Source organism: Neodiprion fabricii, chromosome 4 (genome assembly GCF_021155785.1).
Source record: "Neodiprion fabricii isolate iyNeoFabr1 chromosome 4, iyNeoFabr1.1, whole genome shotgun sequence".
NCBI classification, from domain to species: Eukaryota; Metazoa; Arthropoda; class Insecta; order Hymenoptera; family Diprionidae; genus Neodiprion; species Neodiprion fabricii.
The window spans coordinates 37,692,391-37,709,173 of NC_060242.1; the positions used below are offsets into that span (position 1 = coordinate 37,692,391).

At 38.3% G+C, this 16,783-nt stretch overlaps 2 protein-coding genes and 1 long non-coding RNA gene across 3 annotated transcripts in view; 2 read left to right on the forward strand and 1 right to left on the reverse strand.

Annotated features, from left to right (window-relative positions):
* The window catches only part of LOC124179898 (elongation of very long chain fatty acids protein AAEL008004), a 29,391-nt gene extending 13,013 nt beyond the window's left edge, over window positions 1-16,378 (reverse strand). Inside the window, exon 1 of the mRNA XM_046564766.1 lies at window positions 15,642-16,378. The gene's annotated coding sequence lies outside the window, so the exon portion shown is untranslated. The remainder of the gene's footprint in view (window positions 1-15,641) is intronic.
* LOC124179901 overlaps window positions 1-16,783 on the forward strand; it is a 123,395-nt gene that overhangs the window by 43,686 nt on the left and 62,926 nt on the right. The window lies entirely within an intron of this gene.
* The window catches only part of LOC124179896 (elongation of very long chain fatty acids protein AAEL008004), a 46,958-nt gene continuing 38,403 nt past the window's right edge, over window positions 8,229-16,783 (forward strand). The window contains exon 1 of the mRNA XM_046564762.1: window positions 8,229-8,377. The gene's annotated coding sequence lies outside the window, so the exon portion shown is untranslated. The remainder of the gene's footprint in view (window positions 8,378-16,783) is intronic.

Sequence of the window (16,783 nt, forward strand, 5' to 3'; positions counted from 1 at the left end):
ATCAATCTCCTTTGTTCAGGGAAAGTTTTGGAAACCAGAGAGAATTTAAGCAATCGGTTCGGTGCCGGTCAAAAAATATTCAATTGTTCAAAGATTGACTGGCCCAAAGTTCATACAATTATAAAATTGTTATATTCGTATCGAGTACAAAGATGTATTTAAGAATTCTAAAACAGAATGCACCGGGACAATCTGTTGGAACTTGAAAATCAAAGGCGCATGCGCGAGTTTTATTGGCTGTTCGTGCAGGCTGGCCAATCCGAGATTTCAGTTGTCGAACTCTTTCTGCCGGCGATGCGGTTGATACGAATTTTCGAGGTTAGAATCTCAAATAATCGAGGCAGCGACTCGGAAAGGTTTCGGAAGCGTTTGTTGTCGGGTCGGAAAGTTGATTCTTCGAAGAACGCTCGGAATTCAATGCTTACGCTCTTTGAAAATTCAAACGTAGACATTTTGCGTAGGTTGGCCCGCCTGCGTCGCGGGCTTAAATATCGCTGCGGGAAGATTTGGCCGACCAACGAGATTTGATTATTTGGCGCATGCGCGGTTCATTTTCAAGTTTCAAGAGATTGTCCCGGTATCTACTGGGTTTATAAGGAAAAGATTAAATATCGATGTTTGATCGGTTCAGATCGTTTCAAAATCGATGATAATTTGGCAGATTTATAAACACCATTATTTCGTAACGTGGGCAATGTTACATATTTAATTTTGCAATCCTGCATCGACATTCATCGTACGAACACAAATGGCAATATTAAATCAACCACTGGAAAAAAATAAAAATCCATTTTAGTTCCTTTGTAAAAAATAATCTGTCTGAATGAAATGAACGAAAACGTAGATTGAAATTATCGAAAAATACTGAATTTTCATTACTTCCAAACAATTCGAATCGAACCATCGACATCTGAGCTTTTCTTTACAATTCCGATTTGTATTTATTAATGGATTTTCGTGGCTCACGAATATATGCTTGTATGATAAAATACCCAATGCAATTATTGTGAAGTATCGATATTTGCCCAACGAAACTTTTCAATGGATATTTTCACGGTGAACAAGTCGAATACGATCGTTTGGTAAGAGTGTATGACGTAATCATATCTGTGTCATCCGATATATAGCGTCTGGGGTTCGATGACTTATTACACATACAGAAATTCTTTTGAAATTTTTCTCTCGCCTCTTCAGTCATCTCGATGACCTATATTGTGTATATTATAATAACGTTCAGTGTCGATGAAAGTGTTAATGACGTTTGAATCATTCCGTATGTATTATTCATACGCAAAATTCAAACACTCGAAAACTTCACCTCGTTTGGCAAAATATGTAAATATTTTACAATGATTTCTACTCCCTATTTACACAGGCACGGTAAATTTATGATCACGACGTGACGCGAGTACCGTTCGTCATCTCGTGTATCAGGTTCCATTCGGACGGACATCTCGAGTTCGATATCTAATCAAACAAACCTACATTCACGTTGATTAGAAACCTTGGTAAGAGAATCGTTGATTCACACCAAAAAATTCGCCCGCGTGTTGAAAGAAAGAGTCGAGATCCGAACGGAAAAACAAATGAAAGAAAATAAAAAATAAATAAAATAATACGCAATTGCGCAGAATTTGTGAGTAAGAAATTTTTAAAGCCTTGCAAGCTGTCGATGAACTTTTTTTTTTCTCGAGCTTTCGATTGTCGTTCGATAAAAAAATAAAAAAATGTACAATCAAACTTCATGGAATTTCAAAACTTTAGAAGAAGATGGTTTAACCATTATTTCGTTTGTAAAATACAATATCTAGGCATCGATTGTTTTACGTACATATTTACCTCTTATTACACGACGGCAAGAAAATTACGCAACATCCGCAGTATAGATATATTTGCGAAACTCAGCGTAACGCGTTTTATTCCTTATGTCTCTACGGATGGGTGAGATTTTTTTTCTTTTTTCTTTTTTTTTTTTTTGCAAATAAATTGCAACCTATTACAATATGTGCAGTAATATACCTAATCAGAAACGTATTTCGCGCTTCGACCGGGTTTCTCCGCCGCTGTCCGCATGCGATATAATAATAGCTGGGTGATGATTTCTCCTCGTAGGATTCGAGCGAAGTGTAACGAGCACAGAGCTCATTGTGAAAACAACGGAAGAGAAGAGTCGCTGGATTTGCGGAGAATGATTTATCGCCGTAAATGACATTATCATTCCCGCGTCAATCCAGCGGATTTAATAATCCAGCATTTGCGATTATATAAATTTCCGTCGTAACTGTCTTAGCGCCGATCGAGTTTTCAAATCAAATGATCAAAACACAATTAGCTATTCATACGTACGTATACGCGCGCGATTTACGTCCTTGGCTCAATAATTATTATGATAATACAAAGCTGCACAACTTGTCTGCAAATTATTTTCTTCCGGACGACGTAATCGGCGTCTCAGAAATTTCTTGTTATTACACTACCGTCGATATTCTCTTTGAACATTACTCAACGAGGAAATAAACAAACAGAAGAAAAACGACAACGAAAACAACAAATTAAAATTATTCCGCTGAGAAGGTTTCATGATTGGCCGAAAATCGATACTTTTTGGTCAATTTTATTACGAGATAGTTACTTGAACAGATCTTTTTTTTTTTTTTTTTTTTAGCGGTTTTTTCAATACCGCCGTTTGTTAATCGCAATAAAAATCTTAGCAGTATTGTAAAGAGAATTATTCAACCAAGCGAAGATGATGTAAAAAAAAAAAAGTCTCCAACGGACAGCGAATTTGGAGAATACAGTCTTCTAGTAGTCAAAACGAGTCGTCGTAGAGTGAAGTTCAACCGATCTAATAAATTTTTGGCAATTTTAAAAAGATTTTAAACAAATTTTAAACAAATTTTTACGACGATCTTAAATAAAAATTACTCATACGCAATGAATTTCATCGCCAGGGAGTCAATATTACCAAAATGTGGTTAAATCTTTTCAAAATCAGGTTCGTGACTCACGATAAGACGCGTGGCGATCCAAAGTTTGACTCTTGTTTGAAAATACAATTCTCGAGACCGAGGGCATTGACCCAAATTATCATCAACGGGGATTTCCCATGGCAAAACCGGTCCTTCCGGGTTCACCGGGCGAATAAAGAGTTATTAGCGTTTGTCTGCAGTAATTGCGGAGCCGCCTCGCGTCGCGCGTCAAAAGAACCCGGACACGACATTCCGGCATCAAGGTGGATTCGTGCTTATTTTTCAGCCTTTGTTATTACGATTTTTCCTCAGCAAGTTGACGTGCCGATAAAAAATTTTGCGGTCAAAGACAATTGCGAGAGTTGGAATAATATTATCCATAAAAATAAGGATTTCTTAAGATTGGGAAAAGAAAGACAAAAGTCTCTGAAGAGACTTTTTAACAAAAAATTGAGCGGATATTTCAGGGTTGAAAAATACATTTCGAAGGGTGGAAGAGCCATGAATGAATTTCTTGTTATAAGACGATGACAAAAGTTATCAGAGGAGATTGGGGCGGGGTTGAAATTCCGAACTTGAAGAATTCCGAAAGCGTCGAATTTTGAATTTTCCGGTGGCGACACTTGAAGTAAAGAAATCAAACTTTGACGAAACATCAAAGTTTCCAATTTTCCAAAACCCGACGTTCAAAGTTCCGGAAGTGCGAGAATGAGAAAATTAAGAAAATCTGTAACACCGAAATTCCGAATGATCGAAGATCTTCGGTTTTGTGAAATTCTACCGCTTTGATTTTTCTTTATTTTCTGATTTTTCACACCGACTCTCGTTGAGTAAACTACGCTGTACGAATATATTTGAATTTTCAAGACATCACCCCATCGAAACGTTATATTTCGCAATTCTGCTCCATCAGAACCTTACTTTTCGGAACTTTGCTCTATCGTAACTTGAATTTTCGAAATCTTGCATTTCGGAACTTTGTCATCTCTCCAAAGTTTGATCTCTTTCCTTCAAGTCTCGCCACCAAATAATTCGGAACTATGCGTTTTCGGAACTTTTCAAATTCTCAACTTCAACCCTGCCCCGGGACATCGACGACTTCGAAATAGCAAAAGTCTTATCCGGGCTTCGAAAGGCGAAGAGTTTCGCAGTCTCGAATCGGGTCTTCGAGCAGGATCGAATGTTTACACGAAATGTTTATATGAAATACCGAGCGTTTGCCTCGTATTTGTGATTGCATCGTACAGACGTTGAACTTTCGAGTACGAAATAGGCAATGATAAACGAGATTGTTACCAGTTCGAGAAAGGCTGTGCAATAATTCAAGCGACGTGTAACAGCGATAGCAATATAAACAATATCTATTAAGCATTCCCGAGTAGCGCAAGCTCTCTGACCCGTGGAGATGCGGTTTTGAATAGAATATACGGCACGTCTCCATCCTCTGAAACGTATCGGCGTCGAGCAAGCGACAGCGACAGCAACAGCAGCAAGTTGCGTTCAAGGACGATGACCACTCGTTGTTGAGCAAACTCAGATCACGAAACTCGCATCAATTAAAAGTAGAAAATTGTAGAAAACAACAAGTCGGCTCTCTCTCTCTCTCTCTCTCTCTGGTGAATCGCGCGGTTATTATCATCACTGTTAATCCATGGTGCAATATCCACTTGCAGTTGGCACGGTGAACGCGTACGACGGATATACGATGATTAATCGACACGCGCGACTTTGACGATTTAGGATTCGGAATTTCGAAAGGAAGCAAGGTAAAATAATCACCGCCAATCTTGTCGCTACCGACAGAGAAGCTAGACGCGAATTAAACGACATTCTCATCGTGTGACGGAGGCTGAGCCGAACGAAATCGAACAACGCAATTATTGAAATATTAGCATTTTGAGAAAGGATTCTTAAATAACTAAATTCTTGTGTTCTTCGACATATTCCAATGTATCCAGACTCATTTTCTTCGTCGTAAATATATCCGAAAGTTTCAAATAATGGTTATTTCAGGAGCGGATAAACTTAGTTACAGATACCAGTTCGTTAATCACATCGTCGCGTTGTACACTGAGAAAAATTTCATTTGTTACGGTAACTAGAAAAATTGAGTAAAACGGGTATCGTTAAGAGAAACTGTTTGAATATTGTTGGAATTACGTAACCAGAAGACGCTACGATACAAAATCGATAGATATTTTGAATATTTGATCAGATAACTCGAGGAAATCTGCTCAGCGAGGAGAATGAGGCCGAAAAAATGAGAATAGTACGAATAACACTGAATTTTGATAATTTTCAAGGTTCTAGTTATCGACCTCTTTTCTCAAATCGTTGATATATCAGGTTGCGTTATTCACATTCGTCCAGAAACATTTTTATCATAAAGTGTCCACCACGTAGTCCCAGCGATTTTTTAAACAACATTCCCTCTTTCAATTCGTCCATCTTTTTCTCAACACTGGTTCCGCGTCATCATCGTCATCATCATCATTATGTCATGTTCAATCGCACGCGGCATCCTCTGGGCGACAATGGATGCGAATTCTTGTACATTGATCGATAAATAATCTGTCACAGCGTTTGAATCGCTTCCTCGAATGTCACGTCAAACGTAGGTATATCATAGTCGTATATTTTCATTGTACCGCGATCAGTCACTTTTATCGCAGGAATGGGATGCGGTACGTCGTAGAGCTTGCGCAACGGCGGAAACCGTGTTGCGTAAAAAATTATCACCCTCCGAAGCTCACCTCGGAATAAATCCTCGGTTATTCGATCCTCCTTCGTGAATCAGCCGATCGCTACGTCGAGCGTGTTTTTATATATATATATATATATATTTATCCTTGATTCGAGTTATATTATCAATTACAGGAGGGATAACCCTTAGCCGGGAAATATTTAAAGCCCTTCTGTCTGTAACGCGGCGCGGAAAATCCTTCGAACTACAAACGGCGATGGCATAAACGGAACTGACTTGCGATCATCGTCGGTACGATACAAGATCCTCGTTTAAACGAACGAACGAATCGAACGGTACGTGATTTCCAGAGAAAGTTTCGCGGGCCGAGAATGAGATGGAAGAAAGCAGCGGCCTGTGGGAAAGATACGAAAAAAGTAACAAAATACGGCGGGGAGGGGGGGAGGGACAAAGAAAAAAAAAGAAAAGAAATTTAAAAAATCGGCGAAACATCGACGGGAGGAATCGCCTGTTCGAGTTACTTTTTAGCCGCTTTTCATTGGCTCAAAGAAGATAAATACGGCAGTGACTGACTGTCCTGTCTCCTCGTTCGTACTTATAACACTTATAGTAGGTAAGTGTGCCGCGCTTAGCTCAAGCATCGAGTTCCAACCAAGACAAGACCCGGACTGCAGACAGGACTTGGAGAAGGCGAACGACACGGTCGCGGAATTCATTGTGCATCCTAGGTTTGTCCTATAGATGTTGTTCGTGCGCGTGTTCGTGCATCCGCGGAATTATCCACGGGCGTGTAATTCCGCCGACGCGGTGACGTGCAAATGAACGATCGTTAGTCCAGTTTCCAGTCGGCTGGCTCGAGTCGCCTTCGTTTCAACGGATGGAACACCGTAGGAAATTACGCAAGGAAATACTGTAGTACCTCTTGAATTAGAATCGCTTTTAGGAATACGCGTCTCAAAGGGTAAGAACGGAACCTTTTTGGTATCGTTTCGTTTTTCGTTTGTCCGTACGTCCCTTTTTCCCTTTTTCTCGGGGACCGGTCGAGGTACGAAGTTGAAATTAATATCAAATACTCAGATCTACGGTCCCTTGGAGGTGTGAAAAATTCAAGCTTCTAAGTCAACGCGATCGAAAGATACGGAAATTTGTGTCGTCTATTTTTGTACTCGCAAACTCACTCGCCAATTCAATCGGAGTTCAATTCGCGCTCGTCCGGGTTTTGTTTTTTGTATATTCTCGAACCTAGAAAGAAGAAATTTTATTGCAAATCGGGGCGAGAAAGATTTGAAAACGAAACAGAATTTTGAGGTATAAGTTTTAAAGTTCAACACCGTTTAACGTCAAATTCAATACCGTCGGTGTGAATTGTGCTTTTTTTCACACCCGATGGTATCGAATTGTATAGAATATTTCACTAATAATATTCGATCGTTTTCCGAAACGCGGAAGTCCATTTCGCGTGGAATTTTGTAATTCTGTATATTAATATAAAAAGATTGTAAAAGTCAATAACAAAAATACAGAAACGGCAAAAAATAAAGATATAGAAAATTTCATATCTCGGTTTGAATTGCCATTGATTCGACCCTTCGACGTTTCGAAATTTTATGAAACCGATTTCTTTCTTCCGTCTAATTCGAAAATCCGATATCGCAGAATCCCACTAATGTAACTTCTACGTTTTTTCAATCATCTCCCAACATTTTTACCCCCCAATCAACCACTAACCAAAGGAGTTAAAATTCACGCGAGTTATCGACTATGAAAACAAATTTTTTCACAACGAACATTGTGAAGATTTCACTAGTTTTGGGTCATTTGTTTGCCCGAGTCACGATTTCTCCTCGGACACATACCGTTCTTCAAATCTTCTCAAAGGTTCAATCCATCCAAACAATTCTCTCTGCCTTCATCCACAAGCGTTGCAAAAATTAAAAAAACCTTTATTACATTCCATACGGTTGACTATTCATTGTCAGTGTGATTATAATTTTCAACGGTTGACTTACAGAGCGGATGACAATTTGCAAAGGAAATTTACTAAAGAGGATAATTAAAAGCGACTGTAAGTGCCGTTTTCATTTAGAAAAAAAAAAAAGAACAGAACAGTTTAACTACGTTTTTGAAAATTTTTCACTTCAGTCGCACTCGCAGCCTTTTTCGATTTTCCTCCTCAATTTCTTCGCACGCGTTTCACTTCGAATAGTCAATTTGTATCTTTGCACGCCTGCCGGCGAATAGTTCCTAGCCCATCGACCGACTGCTGCCGGATGATTTTTACTTTCGAAATATTTCGCTTCGCCATGCGCACGCGATACAGGCCGTTAATAAACAAAACGGGACCTGTCTCGGGGCCTCACCAAGGACCCAGATACCGCGTTGCGGTGCCAACGTACCTTACACGCCTCTCGAAACTCGTTTGGTCCACCCGTAAACTTACTCTGTACAGTACGAGGTATCAAAGACCTCGCTCCGAATCGGTGCGGCTAATATGGAGAGTGTGACACTTATTTGTTTTTTTTTTTTTTACCGCACCGACATCATAATCGGAGGAATTCGTTTTACGACAAGGGCGAAAAAAAGCTGAGCAATAAAATATTCTCTTCGAATCTCCCACTCTTTTCACGATTCACTTTATTCGCCAATCGGTCGAAAATCGATTTATACGATTCCAAGGATCGGGGATGAGAATTGCCGAAGAAAGGTGAGAAAAGTGAAATTAAAATTGACAAAAATTAGCGAATTGCTTGACCCGCTCACTTTTAAATTAATATATTTTGGACGATTTTGAGATCTTTCGAAAATTTTTAAGAAATTGATGCTTCGTTTGCTTTGCGTTTTTCTTACGATGCGGGAATAATTCTACAAAAATAAATAGCTGCAATCAAATTGACAGAAAGTTTAACTCCTGTTTCATATACTTAACAATTATTTAATACGTAGTATATTTCGATAAAATCGTACGTAACCTCAAAAATGTTGGTAGCCCTGACGAAACAACTGCTTTTGCTCGCGAATATTAGCGCATGCGCGTTAAACCGTTCGGTCGTTAGCGATTCGCTTTATAAATTAAATGTGCGTATAAAACTTTTACTCACAAATTTCATTTTTTTCATTTTACAGTCGCGTATTGTTTCTGTTTTCGATGACACTCGACTAGGTCTAGAATTTACAGATTATTACTCGAATTTGAAATCGAAATTTTCGCGTTTGTCAAGTTATTCTTATCAATATATCCATAAAATATAAATTTCGATCAACGACTTTACAGGAATTCCAGAGAAGAGTTAAAATCAAACTTTATTACTTACGATGCTGTGTAACTGTTTTGTAGTGATTAAGGAGAAAAAAAACTACGGAGTTTAGTAATTCCCTGGCTCGTTGGGATTTTATTTTCTTATTAAAACACCAAAACTTGGTACTTGAAAATTTACCATGATATCGATTGAAGGAAAACATCGAGCAACGAGACCGATTGTTCTAAATTTTATTTCTCTACGCGAACATCAAATCTGATTTCCAGCTCAGTCCCTCAACTGTATGACTCGAGTTTTCAAGATTCAGGATTCATTGCAGCTTTCATCGCGCAATGACGTTAAAAAATAAAAGTTAGAAAAAATAAGAACCGAAAACAAACCCTGTGAGATGCTTGTACGATTACAGCTAAGTGGCAGCATCTTTTTTTTTTTAAACCTCTTATTAGGAAGTAATGTACCGAGCGTGATGTAAGCACTAAATTTTTGCACGAGCATATCGCCCGCTGACCTTCCTAATCCCGGAAATTGCAGCACAGTGAGTCGACTGATACAGAAATACAAGGCATGCTTAAATTAATCGCAAGTCTGAGCATCGTGCGATTTATAACTGACGTGAGAGAGCAAGGAAATCGCGAGTGATGAGGCCCCGAAAAAATTGGGTCCGAATAAATAGCCTCAAGCGATCTAGGGGCGAACATTGTTGCGAATTGTAACCACGTTGTGAGATTACAAACAATTCCGGTATTGTGCAATTAAAGAGGAAAAACAAGAGTTGCCGATTATGCAGCAACACTTTTATTTATTTACACTAGCCGCGAAAATATGTCGAAACAGTTTTGACGTAATTGATTTTAAAATTCTTTCATTTTTAATTACACATTTCACGCTCAGAGCCGGAATCGCGTCAAGGTTTATAACAATAGCGACAACAAATGACGCAATTTCACATGAAGTGCGAGAGAAGTGATGAGAATCTGGAAACAGGTTGAGCTGTATTCCTTTCGTTGTTTGGTAGTTTTCGTTAATTTTTCACATGCCGTGCCTTGTGCGCAGAGCCTGTTCTACAGTAGACTACAAATTATACATACTAAGCTCAGAATTATACAAAGCCGAATGTTGTCTCATGATATGGTAATAAAAATATCTTGAAAAACAGGAACCTTGCTTGTTATTACAATAATTGTAACCGCAATTATATTCAGCTGGGAGGTCGTCGAGCCGTAGAAATATGCCTTATTTTTCTTATACTTGGCATATTTTTATATCACATATACACATATACCCACGTATTATTTGCATGCCTGATATTCCCGAGGTCGCATACATTAAAATTCGCAGCATTTTACGAATCGGTTGTCGTTGTTCCAACGAACTTAATTCCGTCACGTTTTTATTTTACCTTCCGTCTTTGTGCGATAAAAAAAAATAAATAAAATAAAAAACAAACAAAATAAATATTTCGCAACAATCGCGTCGGCGCGGCGCGCATTCGATAATATGATAAATCGGAAAATCGGCTCGAACCTGCGATACGACGTAAATTCGCGATAAACGAGAAAGGTGGAGAAACACGTGAATGAAATTGCAAAATCGGGATCGCTAACGAGGGCGGAACAATATTTAGACGAATCGGTGCCGATGCCGATAAAAGCGGAGAGAAAGAGAGAAATATTTATATATACATACATTTGTATATATATATATATGTATATAAAAAAATGTCTATATATAATATTCTAGCTCACCGGTCTACTTATTTCAATTGCAATCCTTCGAGTAGAATATCATTACGTGCATTATACAGTATGCAAGAAAATTACTGAAAGCATTCCGGCGCGGATTTTTTTCAATCTTGAACGTGTTTTTTTATTTTTTTTTTCCAACTGCTTTTCCCCTCTCGAGACGCGTCGATATCGCCAAACGCGACGATCGCAATTTTCACGCTTTGAGAGGCGTCGCGAATTACGTCGTGCGCCTGTTGTGATTAAACTGACGTTTTATTTTTCACCTCGTTTTCTTCCTTATTCTGCAGTATTTTCGCAACGTTCGCCCCGGGCATGCAAGAACGATGGAAAATCTTTCGGGACGTGGCGTTTTTTCCGCACATCGTGCAGATTTTTAAAGATTTTATTATAAATTTGCAAAAAAAATTAAAAATAGAAATAAAAAAAAAAAGAATCATCGTGGTCGATCGTTGCGTTGTTTTTTTTTTTTTTTTTTATCGCTCTTTCTTTTCTCGATTAAATCCAGCGTCGCGCGGTTCGGTTGCAAAGTTTTAAACTCGTTACAAGTACAGGATTAAAAACGTTCGTGCAATAGTAAATTTTCGAGGACACGATAAACTGCGAAACGGTAATTATATAATTGATAACAGTTCGAGACGAAGGTTTGCGACTGCGAACACCTGACGAATTATCAACTTTTGCAATAAATATACCTTCCTTGTTATCATAAATTTTAAGAACTTGATGGTTACGAAGTAAAAAAAAAAATAGGAAAAAGATCAAGAGTTCTTTGACGAAAATTCCATCTTTTTTTTATTCTAACCTACCGGAAATTACATTTTTAATATCATAGTGGGAATGAACGCAAACTGTTGTGATAAAAAATTGCGACAGAAAATGGGAATTTCAGGTACAACTGACTTTTTCTCTCAACTTGAGCGACGACAAAATGAAAAAAAGGGTATAATTCGAGTAATGATCTGCCTGATGAAGGGAAAAAAATTATTTCCACTCCAACGCGCTGGATAATTTAAGCAACTTCAAGGCCCGTGCGGAGCGGTTCGAGCCGATTTCGCATTTCGCGTATTCAACGCGCTGCACGCGTGTCAATGATTCTGAAACTTAACGCAAACGCATTTGAAAACGGCGAACGATAATTATTTCCACGTATTATACGTCTATACACAGCAATAATCTGCAACAATTACGCGGCAATATTCCACGAATGAAATCGCGCTGAGTCCGAGACGATGCGATTACAAAACGCTCTCGAATAAAATCTCCGATAACTTGTGTGATTTGAATGAATTACGATAAGCGATAATAATTGTTTCCGTATTTTTTTGGAGTAATTTATTTTTCGCGAAGAAATTGAAAAGTTTAGTTAAAAAGAAAAATAAAACAGCCGGTTTCTTTTTCTAATCGTTGCGATAAATTGGTCTTCTGAATAAAACGAGCCGTGATCGGATGTACATCGGATTTTTTGCAATTTTTAAAGCACTTCGAACAAAGCATCGAGCTGTATAAAATATACGAAATAATCAATCGTTTCGTATTTTTTTTGAAACGGTCGATCTGAAAACAAAATTTTGTAAATTTCAGTACGTAGTCTTAATAGCGGAAGTTTTTTTTGATAATATATTATTTCATTCAAAACGTTTTTCAATTTCAGGTAAAAATATCGATTCATCTTTCAATAATTACGTGAAATAGGTAGTCAGTGAGTAAGACAAGGATAATAATTGATACTTTGATCGCACAAATTGATATCGTTTTGCGTGGTTAATGGAAGTGAAAAACAAAAACCGATTTCGAGAAATAACAATGGTCGATTAATCGAGTATGAAAAATGATAGATTTCGCACGATTGATCGTTAAAAAATAATCGATCATCTTTGATCGTTCTTGATATTCACAATAATCGCAAGGATCGTTAAGGACGAGATTCTCGCGTCGAGCCGTGACTTACAATTTTTGCGAAACTCGTCGCATTTCTTAATTGCAATCCGTGAGGAACGGCGATCGAACGAATGTTCCCCCACCGATCGAGTCTTTATCGTACCCGTAAATTTTTAACAGAAATATAACACTCTACACTTGTTGGGTAATAATTGAGTGACCGACGAAGCGGCGAGTTGATTTCGCTTACTTGAAAGGCAAATTCAAAACTCTTACTTCGCCGACGTATCGGTTTTGTGTGTTTGCTGTGCACATGCAGAAGCGTTGTAGCAGGCTTGATGAGTTTTTGCACCGCGTTCCAGTTCACCGCAACACGGCTCAGAATTATGTCAGTTACTTACAAATTTTCAACCGGCTCGTTGCTGCCTCGGTTGTTCTACTTATCCTTAAAACTGCTTGCTCGGCAGTAGCGATCGAAAAAATTAGCAACGTTCTTTCGAACGCCGGGTCAATATCCGAGCGAATCGCGCAGTTCGAGATTTTCTTTACTTGAAATTTTTTGATATTTATCAGGCATTCCACTCAGGCAAGTCCGTCGATTTATCCTCGCTGTGGGTGATTTTTTTTTTTTTTTTTTTTTTTTTATCATCAAATATAAAAAACATTTTTTATCGAGTTTTAGATTTTTTGAATAATGGGTTCGATTTTTACCGCCGTCAAAAACACGAAAACCCAATTTTCGAATAAACAGCCTCAATCAGTTGGCTTTAAATTCTTCACAACGATTCTTCAAATTTTTTTCAATTTCAAAAATTGATAAGAAACGAATGAAACGTGAATTTGTATTTTCTAAATTCATATTCAATTCGATTTTTCCTTCCACTTTTCAATTGCTCGTTTCGCTTGTAGCTTCTAAACCAAAAGCTTGCCCATTTTCATTCTGACCTCAAAATTTTCGTCTTCTGACAAAAAAATTATCGAGAAAAATTTGCAGCCAATCGATCGGGGCTGTTCATTCGAAAATTGTGCTTTTGCGTTCTTTGGAGCAGTAAAAATTAAACCCCTGGTCAAAAGTACGTAAAACTCGGTGAAGGAAATTGTTTTTTTTTTTTTTTTTTTTTATACACTAAACCATACTTAAAAAAGAAAGAAAAAAAAAAATATATATATATATATATAAAAAAAAAAAAAAAGAAAAGGGAACGCCTCGTACGTGTATTACAGGCGGATTTAAAAACCGCGAAATTGAAAAAGAAGAACATATCTTTTTTACATTCATATACGTACAGTGTAACATGAGCACGTGGACCGGAGACCTTGTGCTGATTAAATATTGTATACCCGCGGGTTTTCGAGTTGTGTAATATTTGCTTTTAAGACAGGTGTGACGTTTGCTCTTTCATTATACCTCATATAATATCCTACGCCCCGTGTAGCCGCCTGATACGTATTATAATTTTACTATCTATTTATAAATCTGATATATTCGATGGATTTCACGATCTTTCGATAATTATTCGGTGCTCGATCCGATTTATCCGTGAGAAAAAAAAAAAAAAAAAAAAAGAAAATCACGCTGCGAACACGCTGAGCGAATTTTCTCAGGCATTAATCGTGCACGTCGGCGTTCAAATTGAAAGAAAAAATTGTCGCCGAACTGCAAAATCGCGGGTTTTGAAAAAGAAGGAATTTCGTATTTTCAAAGACGCGAAAAACTAATTTGTTGAACGTCAGAGTTTAGAAAATTGATAATACAGGAAATTCGTAACGAATCTAACCTTTCTATTTTTTTACTTCTTTATATACCCAGACCCTAATATTTTTCAATTTTATTAATCAAATTTACGCTTCCATAAAAATTCGACATTGCGTCCCTTCTGCTCTTACATTCTTTGAAATATTTTCACTCCCACCTGCGCGTAATAATTTCCTCTGCGAAAAAATCTGTACAAAAATCGTTAAAAAATCGGTTATACTGTTTAAAAATTCGACACATGGATGATTAATTTTTCGCTAATAATCTCTCACGGTTTACGCGATAATAACCTTGCCCCCCAGACTCGTTCGAAAAGTGAACCGCGCACGTCGATTTTCAAGGATCATCGATCGTTAATCTAACTGCACACGGTGTGGGACGTCGTCCGACGCCGATCTCCGATCGATTTGAATCCGATTTTTTTTTCCACTTGTCTTGCGACCTTATTTTATACCCATATTGCACGACATGCGTGCAGCGGCCAATGTTTCCCAACAAATTCGACACGCGCACGCAAAAACAATCGATTCGTCAACGCGCGTATTTCACGTACCGTTAAGCCCGCACAATTGTTATAACAATTCAACTTTCGCCAAATTTTACAATATCTCCAATTAATCAACCATTATTCGGCTGATTTCTGTCTAACCGTACAATTCTTACAAAGTACAATCATTATTTTAGATTCTGGTCAATTTCTTTCCTCCCGATTTCGCATCGCGATCGGCTCGACCGATTTTCCTCATTTTATAAAACACACGATCCCGATTAGTTTCTTCGTCGCATTTTCTGTAACTTCACGAAGTAATAACTACGTTTATAATGTTAGGATTATATGTTTTATATATATATATATATATATATATATGTCTGTATTCGCGCTTTCTATCCCAGCTTCCGAGCCTCTGCGACATAGCACGGGGGCCTCCTTCATAATTCATAACCATATTGTATATATATATATATATAAATAAATATACGTAAATAGGCGGCGAGCGTTCGCCCCCGAACTTGAAAACGCGATTAGAAAACTGGCGTTTATTACATCACATCGGATACTTGCCGGTTAATTTCTTCGTTACGATGGTTATTTTTTAATTTCTTATTTTCCGCCCCTCTGTCTGTCTTCTCGTCGTATAATCACCGGATACGTGATATAATTCAGGGTCGTTTCAGTCCCCGTAAAGAAATATTACGTAAACGCATATGTATGGATGCGTATCCGTGATTATAAGACGAGTTTAGTGCTTACGGCTATACACGTTTTAAGAATTTATATATATATACATACATACACAAGTGGGTAATTTTAGTGAATGAATTTCAGCTTACCGTTTCGCGTCTACTCGTTAAGGCCGAAACGTTATCACCACACTCAACACTGTGTCTTTCTTCTTTTTTGTACTTTTATTCTGATTTTTGTTTTTTTTTTTTAATCTTTCTTACTCTTCGTTTTTACCGGAAACCAGGTAATTATTTATTTGATTATTTATTTCTCCGTGTACGAAACGTACACAAAGTATTCTCGCCCCTTCGATCTACGCGATCAGTCGACGGATATATTTGACTTGGGTGAGGAATCGGAGCTTTTTTAAATCCTGCATCAATGAACGAATCGATTTATATGTTTCACTTTGCTGCGAGGTTCTATCGGAGGAATAGGAATCGTCTATCTATCCCTCGTTATTCACTTTGAAACCGCACCTCTCGACTTTTCCCGTATTGTCTGAAAAACGTCAGCAGCGAAAGCTTGCAGCTTGTAGGATACACGAATTTCACCAGTTAATTATCGCGCCCTCCGCAGCAGACGAGCGGAAAATCGATCGGCGACAGACGCCAATTTGTGGAAGCAATATCTCTCGTCGTCGATAACCGAAGAAGAATAATAAAGAAGGAAATAATGTATGAAGGAAAATAATAAACGGTATATCGTAAATCGAATCAATTGTAAAACCGGCGATGTTTGCGACTGCAGCGGCGACGTCGTATCCGTACAATGTGTAACTCGTATGACACAATTTTACAGACACGCGGGTCCGGTGAGCTGATGCTGGTGGAATGGTCGGGGGGCCTCAGGCCCAACGGCTTAAGTATTGGCTATCCAAGAAGGGGTACGTTGGGTCAGACCGATCGGTTGCAGGTGGGGGTTGAATTTGCGGGGGCTATACCTCGGCGGAAATCAAGGTCTTCCAGAGAGTAGCCGACGAGAAATGTGCGCGCAAAGGAAACGGCGCGTGCGCAATTTTAATTAAGAAACCGAACGCGATTCGCGCGCTCGACTCTTTTCTGAAAATCGTACACGCCGCGCCTGTAATATGCCTGGAAATTTCATTGCGGTTGAGTATATTATTTTTTTTTTGGATTTGCGCGTCGACGTGTTTTTCATGCCGACAAGCGAATGAGCTTTATTTGCTCTGCGGGGCCGGGGTTGAAGTTACGAATTATTATTTATTGTTTCGCGGGGAAACTTGACG